Here is a 10,853-nt window from a genome sequence, read left to right as displayed (position 1 = left end):
TGTTTATTTAAAGAACACTGAAACTGTTAGGTAACAATGGGGAAGATAATGGCTGCTTGAGCTACGTCTCCGAACGCGTCGTGCCGAGCGGCTAGAGACGGGTCTCTCCCTGGCATCCGGAGGCAGGCTAGAGAGTGGGCGGCAGCAACAGAGAGGCGCTCCGACGATGGAGCCCAGCGAGTCCGCTCCTGGCCAGACCACTGAACCAGAGTGAAGAAAACTGAAAATTCTCCACTTGTTTATCAAGATGGAAAACTCAGTTTCTAAGGGTAAAAGAAATGACCAATCTGCAGCACGGCGCAGAAGTCAAATGGATCGATTGGATCGTGAAGAAGCTTTCTATCAATTTGTAAATAACCTGAGCGAAGAAGAATATAGACTTATGAGAGACAACAATTTGCTGGGCACCCCAGGTAAGCTACATCTAAGGAAAGTTATATATGTAGGTTGTTAGGTTTTTAAGAAGTAGCTTGTTTTATAATATGTTTCTTTAACAAAAAATATTAATATAAGAGATACTGAATGGCATTTACTGCCTGCCCTATTTATTGCCTGACTCCATTCTTTAATAATTGGAACAATCATAATACAAAATTTTAGTAAAATGGATTAAATAAAATTGAGCTGAACAATTTAGTTAGTAAGCCATGAATCCAGTTACACACTAACTAATAGGATTTAAGTTCCTAGGACAGACTCATTTTGTCATCCTTTATTCTCTGACTGTGTCCCAACTGAAACCCTAGAGTTATTCGTGGGGAAAATGACAACTACAACTTTGTCCTTAGTCACTCTCTTTCACGCAGATAAGGTCTCATTTGATCCTAGTCAGAACTCAGTCTACGTCTTCCTTCCCATTTCTATTTCCACCAACCTGTGGATGGGTTCATTAGCAAGACTAGGTGGAGCATTTTGAGCAAACAATACCAGACTTTAGAATTAATCTTAACTGCAGTTCTGTACGGTTTTGCTGTTACCTGGTGTGGTTACTGGCAAGTCAGTCACTCAAATGAAAGTGCAGATAACAAAGCCAGAGGTGACCTGGTGACTGTGCTTGTGATCCCAGCTGCACAGGAGGCTGAGGCATGAGCTTGTTGAGTTTGAAGACAGCCTGGGTAAACCCTTCAAAACGAGTCCTGAGGGTGGAAAAAAAAAGAAAGAAACTGACTTGTCGATTGACCTTCATTTGTAATTTGGCCAACTTTGATAACTTTCAGGCGAAAGCACTAAGGAGGAGTTGCTCAGAAGACTAGAGCAAATAAAAGAGAGTCCACCGCCGCATAGATCACGTGAAAATAGAGGTATATTGTGCTTTGGGAAGTGGGCTGTTGATGGAATGATAGGAAATTCATAATAGTAAATGTTAGTCAAAGATTATCCAGAAATGCCACAAGTTAACTTGGTGATAAGTAACTGTTCATAAAAAGAGAGGTGGCATTTTCTTAATGTATGAATGAGAAAGTCAGCATGCTTTTTTCTGCCCCAACTTTTGGGATGTTTGTGTTAATTGGGCCACAGTGAGCAGTAGTCTATTTAATTGAGATTCCTTACCATGGCTTTCATTATCCATTGATATTCCCTACTACGTAGATACTTGTTTATAAGTATGACTTCATCAGCAAAAAAGGAAACACTGCTTTGCCTGACCCAGTGCCTTCAAACAGGGTGTAATTTTGTTCCACATGGGGGGATTAGCTACGACTGCAGACACTGGTTGACACAACTGATGAGGGTTTGTTCTTAGTATCTAGCAGGCAGAAGGCAACTATACTGCCAGCCATTCTGATGATCTACCACAGCACAGTTCCCAGCATTAAATGGCTCAGAGGGTCAGTGCTGCTGCTAAGTAAGCAAGCTGGCTCTAAGCTCAGGACTGGTGCCTCCCTCTCTGCAGGAAACAGAGATTGACCATAAGCTAGGAGCTGGTGCTGGTACATTACTTCGTAAACACACTGCTAGGTATGCTGTTACTCCAGGTTCAGGCTATTCATTTCATATGATCTTCATTTTCGTGGTATTTAAAATCTTGATATTGACAAATATTCAAGTAGTTGTAAACCATTAGCCTTGATTATATGATTACTATGACTACAAAATTATTGTATTTTAAAGCAACTTCATATTTTCAAAGGCACTTAAGCTAGGCGCCTAGATGAAGTAATAGAGACTGAATTTGGTAGAAACATAATTGGAACGAAAATACAAACACAAGTCCCCACAACTAGCAATTGTGTCATGTGATTTTGTTTAGACAATAGACTAGAAAAAACATGTAGCCTTCTCACAGACTTGTAGCTTCTTCTAGAACAGCGCTGTTACTCATGGTTTGGTGACTTTTTTTTTTTTTTGCTTTTCACTTAGAAATCAGTGTTGTATACAGCATAAGATCTATGAATGTAAAATTCATTCAGAATTGCAAAATTCTTTAATTTATTCATATGATTATCCTAATTATTGTAGTCCCTTTCTCTCCTTCTCCCCCTTCTTTGTTTTATACAGGACGAAACTCTTCAGTGTCATCATCTGCTGGACCATCTGGGTCAGAACGCACTTCTGAAGAATTTACCAATGTGCCATCCACCATAGGTCAGAGGAGGGCAAGAAGACAGAACCCAGAACACAGGAGAACCAGAGCCAGATCTTACAGAAGTAGGTCTCCTGTGCACCCAGCAAATGACATTCCACAAAGCTCTCATCATAGCATCTCATCTCAAACTTTTGAACACCCTTTAGTAAACGAGATTGAGGGACGTTCTAGGACACTTACCCATGTAATTTTGAGACAGCCAATAGGTGGAGAAGGTAGAGGTCTTCTTGCAGCTTTTGCGTTGAGAACTGCAACTCAAGGGGCAAGTTCTTCGGACACAGGTACCACTGGTGAAGCTGAAAGATCTGGTCAAAGACCTCCAAATATCGTCCTTCTAGTCTGAATTCGTCTGAGAGAATACCCACCGAGAGATAGCAGAGCTTGCAGAACTCGGTCTTGGTTAACGCCTCAGGTCCCAAACAACATAATCTCTGATCATAGCGAACGTGGTTTTAGGCACACCTTTATATGTTCTGAGCGTGTAGGTACAGGTGTGAGAACCTATGTGCGTACTAGCAGGATTCCCATTGGTAGAATGTGAAATAATGAATCAACTGACACTACATCTGTTCAGATTCGAACCATGTTAAGGCAGATAATGACAGGTTTTAGTGAGCTGGCAAGAATAGAAACACAGAGTGGAAGAAAGAGCTCTGGTGGTAACCTTTCTGGTTCTGGCTCCAGCTCCAGTCCTGGCTCCAGTTCCAATGGTCAAAGTTCAGGAAGTAGGTCAGCCATGTTTGAAGGCAGGAATGAAGGAACCCGAATTCTCGCACCAGGTGCCAGGAGAGCGTGCCTACAATGGGCCCCGGTTATCATTGATCAGAATGGCTCTTCGTAATTTTTCAGTCTGTCTTGGGTTTTATTCTTAAATGAGAACGACGACCAATGTAGAGGATTCGCCAAAGAACAGATTGATAAGTATAGCTACGTCAACAAAAAGGAAACACTGCTTTGCCTGCCCTTGTGCCTTCAAAATGGGTGTAATTTTGTTCCACATGGGGGTATTAGCTATGACTGCAGACACTGGTTGACACAACTGATCAGGGTTTGTTCTTAGTATCTAGCAGGCAGAAGGCAACTATACTGCCAGCCATTCTGATGTTCTACCAAACACAGCACAGTTCCCAGAATTAAATGGCTCAGAGGGTCAGTGCTGTTGCTAAGTAAGCAAGCTGGCTCTAAGCTCAGGACTGGTGCCTCCCTCTCTGCAGGAAACAGAGATTGACCATAAGCTAGGAGCTGGTGCTGGTACATTAGTTCGTAAACACGCTGCTAGATATGCTGTTACTCCAGGTTCAGGCTATTCATTTCATATGATCTTCATTTTCGTGGTATTTTAAAATCTTGATATTGACAAATATTCAAGTAGATGTAAACCATTTTCCTTGTTAATATGTTTACTATGACGACAAAATTCTTGTATTTTAAAGCAACTTCATATTTTCAAAGGCACTTAAGCTAGGCCCCTAAAGAAGTAATAGAGACTGAATTTTTTAGAAATATAATTGGAATGAAAATACAAACACTAGTCCCAACAACTAGCAAATGTGTCATGTGATTTTGTTTAGACAATAGACTAGAAAAAGCATGTAGCCTTATCACAGTCTTGTAGCTTCTTCTAGAAGTTACTCATGGTGTGGTGACTTTTTTTTTGCTTTTCACATAGAGATCAGTGTTGTATACAGCATAAGATCTACGAATGTAAAATTCATTCAGAATTGCAAAATTATTTAATTTATTTATATGATTTTCCTAATTATTGTAGTCCCTTTTTCTCCTTCTCCCCCTTCTTTGTTTTATACAGGACGAAACTCTTCAGTGACATCATCTGCTGGACCATCTGGGTCAGAACGCACTTCTGAAGAATTTACAGAAGTGCCATCCACCATAGGTCAGAGGAGGGCAAGAAGACGGAACCAAGAACACAGGAGAACCAGAGCCAGATCTTACAGAAGTAGGTCTCCTGTGCACCCAGCAAATGACATTTCACAAAGATCTCATCATAGCATCTCATCTCAGACTTTTGAACACCCTTTAGTAAACGAGATTGAGGGAAGTTCTAGATCACGTACCCATGTAATTTTGAGACAGCCAATAAGTGGACTAGGTAGAGGTCTTCTTGCAGCTTTTGCGTTGAGAACTGCAACTCAAGGGGCAAGTTCTTCAGACACAGGTACCACTGGTGAAGCTGAAAGATCTGGTCAAAGACCTCCAACCATAGTCCTTCTAGTCTGAATTCTTCTGAGAGAATACCCACCGAGAGATAGCAGAGCTTGCAGAACTCGGTATTGGTCAAGGTCTCAGATCCCAAACAACATAATCTCTTATCACAGTGAACGTGGTTTTAGGCACACCTTTATACGTTCTGAGCATGTAGGTGCAGGTGTGAGAACCTATGTGCGTACTAGCAGGATTCCCATTGGTAGAATCTGAAATAATGGATCAACTGACACTACATCTGTTCAGATAGAACCATGTTAAGGCAGATAATGACAGGTTTTAGTGAGATGGTAAGAATAGATACACAGAGTAGAAGAAGGAGCTCTGGTGGTAACCGTTCTGGTTCTGGCTCAAGCTCCAGTCCTGGCTACAGTTACAATGATCAAATTTCAGGAAGTAGGTCAGCCATGTTTGAAGGCAGGAATGAAGGAACCCGAATTCTCGCACCAGGTGCCAGGAGAGCGGGTCGACCTAGTGCCCCAGGTATCATTGATCAGAATGGCTCTTCGTCATTTTGTACTCTGTCTTGGGTTTTCTTTTTAAATGAGAATGACGAACAACGTAGAGGACTCACCAAAGAACATATTGATAAGTATGGCTTCGTCAGCAAAAAGGAAACACTGCTTTGCCTGCCCTTGTGCCTTCAAAATGGGTGTAATTTTGTTCCACATGGGGGCATTAGCAACGACTGCAGACACTGGTTGACACAACTGATGAGGGTTTGTTCTTAGTATCTAGCAGGGAGAAGGCAACTATACTGCCAGCCATTCTGATGTTCTACCAAACACAGCACAGTTCCCAGCATTAAATGGCTCAGAGGGTCAGTGCTGCTGCTAAGTATGCAAGCTGGCTCTAAGCTCAGGACTGATGCCTCCCTCTCTGCAGGAAACAGAGATTGACCATAAGCTAGGAGCTGGTGCTGGTACATTACTTTGTAAACACACTGCTAGGTATGCTGTTACTCCAGGTTCAGGCTATTCATTTCATATGATCTTCATTTTCGTGGTATTTTAAAATCTTGATGTTGACAAATATTCAAGTAGTTGTAAACCATTAGCCTTGTTTATATGTTTACAATGACGACAAAATTCTTGTATTTTAAAGCAACTTCATATTTTCAAAGGCACTTAAGCTAGGTGCCTAGATGAAGTAATAGAGACTGAATTTGGTAGAAATATAATTGGAATGAAAATACAAACACTAGTCCCGACAACTAGCAATTGTGTCATGTGATTTTGTTTAGACAATAGACTAGAAAGAACATGTAGCCTTCTCACAGACTTGTAGCTTCTTCTAGAGCAGCGCTGTTAATCATGGTGTGGTGATTTTTTTTTTTTTTTGCTTTTCACTTAGAAATCAGTGTTATATACAGCATAAGATCTATGAATGTAAAATTCATTCAGAATTGCAAATTTTTTTAATTTATTTATAAGATTATCCTAATTATTGTAGTTCCTTTCACTCCTTCTCACCCTTCTTTGTTTTATACAGGACGAAACTCTTCAGTGACATCATCTGCCGGACCATCTGGGTCAGAACGCACTTCTGAAGAATTTACAGAAGTTCCATCCACCATAGGTCAGAGGAGGGCAAGAAGACGGAACCAAGAACACAGGAGAACCAGAGCCAGATCTTACAGAAGTAGGTCTCCTGTGCACCCAGCAAATGAGATTCCACAAAGATCTCATCATAGCATCTCATCTCAGACTTTTGAACACCCTTTAGTAAACGAGATTGAGGGAAGTTCTAGATCATGTACCCATGTAATTTTGAGACAGCCGATAAGTGGACTAGGTAGAGGTCTTCTTGCAGCTTTTGCTTGAGAACTGCAATTCAAAAGGCAAGTTCTTCGGACACAGGTACCACTGGTGAAGCTGCAAGATCCGGTCAAAGACCTCCAACCATCGTCCTTCTAGTCTGAATTCTTCTGAGAGAATACCCACCGAGAGATAGCAGAGCTTGCAGAACTCGGTATTGGTCAGGTCTCAGATCCCAAACAACATAATCTCTTATCACAGTGAACGTGGTTTTAGGCACACCTTTATACGTTCTGAGCGTGTAGGTGCAGGTGTGAGAACCTATGTGCGTACTAGCAGGATTCCCATTGGTAGAATCTGAAATAATGAATCAACTGACACTACATCTGTTCAGATTCGAACCATGTTAAGGCAGATAATGACAGGTTTTAGCGAGCTGGCAAGAATAGAAACACAGAGTGGAAGAAGGAGCTCTGGTGGTAACCGTTCTGGTTCTGACTCCAGCTCCAGTCCTGGCTCCAGTTCCAATAGTCAAAGTTCAGGAAGTAGGTCCGCCATGTTTGAAGGCAGGAATGAAGGAACCCGAATTCTCGCACAAGGTGCCAGGAGAGCGGGCCGACCTAGGGCCCCAGGTATCATTGATCAGAGTGGCTTTTCGTCATTTTGTGGTCTGTCTTGGGTTTTCTTTTTATTTTTTTTTAACATTGTTTTCCTTTTAATTTTAAACACTCAAGAACAAACCAAAGAGCATACTATAAAGAAGATAATCAAAATTTACATGTACACATATAATATTGGGTTTCCTTTTTAAATGAGAATGACGAGCAACGTAGAGGACTCACCAAAGAACATATTGATATGTATGGCTTCGTCAGCAAAAAGGAAACACTGCTTTGCCTGCCCTTGTGCCTTCAAACTGGGTGTAATTTTGTTCCACATAGGGGCATTAGCAACGACTCCAGACACTGGTTGACACAACTGATGAGGGTTTGTTCTTAGTATCTAGCAGGCAGAAGGCAACTATACTGCCAGCCATTCTGATGATCTACCAAACACAGCACAGTTCCCAGCATTAAATGGCTCAGAGGTTCAGTGCTGCTGCTAAGTAAGCAAGCTGGCTCTAAGCTCAGGACTGGTGCCTCCCTCTCTGCAGGAAACAGAGATTGACCATAAGCTAGGAGCTGGTGCTGGTACATTACTTTGTAAACACACTGCTAGGTATGCTGTTACTCGAGGTTCAGGCTATTCATTTCATATGATCTTCATTTTCGTGGTATTTTAAAATCTTGATATTGACAAATATTCAAGTAGTTGTAAACCATTAGCCTTGTTTAAATGTTTACTATGACGACAAAATTCTTGTATTTTAAAGCAACTTCATATTTTCAAAGGCACTTAAGCTAGGCGCCTAGATGAAGTAATAGAGACTGAATTTGGTAGAAATATAATTCTAACGAAAATACAAATACTAGTTCCGACAACTAGCAATTGTGTCATGTGATTTTGTTTAGACAATAGACTAGAAAAAACATGTAGCCTTCTCACAGTCTTGTAGCTTCCTCTAGAATAGCGCTGTTCCTCATGGTGTGGTGATTTTTTTTTTTTTTTTGCTTTTCACTTAGAAATCAGTTTTATATACAGCATAAGATCTATGAATGTAAAATTCATTCAGAATTGCAAATTTTTTTTAATTTATTAATAGGATTATCCTAATTATTGTAGTCCCTTTCTCTCCTTCTCCCCCTTCTTTGTTTTATACAGGACGAAACTCTTCAGTGACATCATCTGCTGGACCATCTGGGTCAGAACGCACTTCTGAAGAATTTACCGAAGTGCCATCCACCACATGTCAGAGGAGGGCAAGAAGCCGGATCCCAGAACACAGGAGAACCAGAGCCAGATCTTACAGAAGTAGGTCTCCTGTGCACCCAGCAAATGACATTCCACAAAGATCTCATCATAGCATCTCATCTCAGACTTTTGAACACCCTTTAGTAAACGAGATTGAGGGACGTTCTAGAACACGTACCCATGTAATTTTGAGACAGCCGATAAGTGGACTAGGTAGAGGTCTTCTTGCATCTTCTGCATCGAGAACTGCCACTCAAGGGGCAAGTTCTTTGGACACAGGTACCACTGGTGAAGCTGAAATATCTGGTCAAAGACCTCCAACCATCGTCCTTCAAGTCAGAAGACTTCGTCTGAGAGAATACCCACCGAGAGATAGCATAGCTTGCAGAACTCGTTCTTGGTCAAGGTCTCAGATCCCAAACAACACAATATCTTATCATAGTGAACGTGGTTTTAGGCACACCTTTATACGTTCTGGGCGTTTAGGTGCAGGTGTCAGAACCTATGTGCGTACTAGCAGGATTCCCATTCGTAGAATCTTCAATAATGGATCAACGGACACTACATCTGTTCAGATTCGAACCATGTTAAGGCAGATAATGACAGGTTTTAGCGAGCTGGCAAGAATAGAAACACAGAGTGGAAGAAGGAGCTCTGGTGGTAACCGTTCTGGTTCTGGCTCCAGCTCCAGTCCTGGCTCCAGTTCCAATGGTCAAAGTTCAGGAAGTAGGTCAGTCATTTTTGAAGGCAGTAATGAAGCAACCCGAATTCTCGCACCAGGTGCCAGGAGAGGAGGCCGACTTAGGGCCCCAGGTATCATTGATGAGAACGGCTCTTCGTCATTTTTTGGTTTGGCTCGGTTTATCTTCTTTGATGAGAATGACGAACAACGTAGAGGACTCACCAAAGAACAGATTGATAATTTGACAATGAGAAGTTTTAATGAAAGTGATGCCTTGAAGACATGTAGTGTTTGTATTAGAGCGTATACGGAAGGCGACAAGCTTCGTAAGCTACCTTGCTCCCATGAGTACCACATCTACTGCATTGACCGCTGGTTATTGGAGAATTTCACCTGTCCTGTTTGTCGCAGGGACGTCTTGTCTTCTGGGAACCGTGAAAGTGTTTTGTAATGAGAACAGAACTGTCGAAGCTGTGTAGCTGGAATAGTGATGGGGAAATGGAAATCACTTGCTTTATGTCAATTTTTTTGAGTGGTGCTTAAATATAAAGTCACAACTTGAATCCAGTCATTGCTTTGAGTTTCTTTTCTTTTCTCTAGATTCTCTTTCAGGATAGAAAGTATATTTCAGAAGCGACGTTTTAGTACTTCAGTGTTTGATTTCAGTAGCAGATTATTGCTAACCTGTTACTGATAATTTACCCATGTACACTTGTCATTTTCCCTTTGTTACCTACCGTAAGGTCTGCCGTAGCAGTGGCTCCTTTATCATCTTGACCTCCTTTTAGGTTTTCCAGACCATAAGAGGGGCATGAAGAAAATTCCCACTCATGACTAAGTTCCATTATATGTTTTGTAAGTGATTAATTAAAACTATAACATTCCCAGTTGTTGACACAAATTCAGTCACATTCTGAATATTGTTTGTTCACCTTCCAGATTAGGTGATGATGGACATATCAGTGTAAATAACATTAAACAGTTAGGATCTTCTACGTGTATTAACTGTCCTAAGCCTATCACTGTGGCACACAATAGAGTAAACTTAAAGTTTAATTGAGATATTTATCTTGTGGAAATATTAAAAAGCCAATGCTTGTGTAAGTAAAAAAAAATAATTCATTTGTTTAAAAATATAAAGCTGTTTTTAAAGGCTCAGTACTTTTCCAATGTAATGTTGTAATGCATTCAAAATTGTAAAGTACCATGCTTAGAAATGAGAACTGCTTTTTGTAAGCCAGCATAGTAAAACAAACACACCAATCAAAGTTCGAAGCTGCTTTTGTAAGTGTGTAGATGTCAAGAGCAGAACATAACTATATTGAATGTATTTGTGAACAGCTACTGTGACATGGAAAGGAAATGACCATGTAGAATCACACTGCACTAAAACCCAATGGAAATCATGGATTTTAACTTGGATTTAGGCAGGAAGTGATAGAGGGTAAGAACACTGCTCTGGAGAATGGACCGTTTTCATGATGACAGTGATATGGACTTGAACTGGTTTCCTACAGTGACAGCTGCTGTGGCTATTCGACTTAAATAGACGAAGCAGAAGATCATCAAATGTGGCAGAGCTGTCTTTGGTTTAAAATAAGCACACAACTACCACTTAGCACAAGTTAAATTGGTGTTTTTACAATCGGCTCTTCTAAAACAAAAGGTGGAGGAAAGAGACTTCTAAACCAATTCTAAGGTAGGGATTTCAGTTGATACAGATGGGTGTGCTTTTGCAAAAGTCTCGGATTTG

General features: G+C 40.9%; 3 pseudogenes; all 3 read left to right on the top strand.

Annotated features, from left to right (window-relative positions):
• Nucleotides 1-247: 247 nt before the first annotated feature.
• Nucleotides 248-3,428, top strand: LOC121444807 (annotated as a pseudogene).
• A 905-nt stretch (nt 3,429-4,333) lies between these two features.
• LOC121444806 lies at nt 4,334-5,541 on the top strand (annotated as a pseudogene).
• Nucleotides 5,542-5,677: 136 nt separating this feature from the next.
• Nucleotides 5,678-9,551, top strand: LOC121444804 (annotated as a pseudogene).
• The last annotated feature ends 1,302 nt before the right edge of the window (nt 9,552-10,853 follow it).

This window comes from Microtus oregoni, unplaced genomic scaffold (assembly GCF_018167655.1).
Source record: "Microtus oregoni isolate MIOR12 unplaced genomic scaffold, Mior012 000142F_ref0000161, whole genome shotgun sequence".
NCBI classification, from domain to species: domain Eukaryota; kingdom Metazoa; phylum Chordata; class Mammalia; order Rodentia; family Cricetidae; genus Microtus; species Microtus oregoni.
This window is presented reverse-complemented; position numbering and strand designations above follow the sequence as displayed.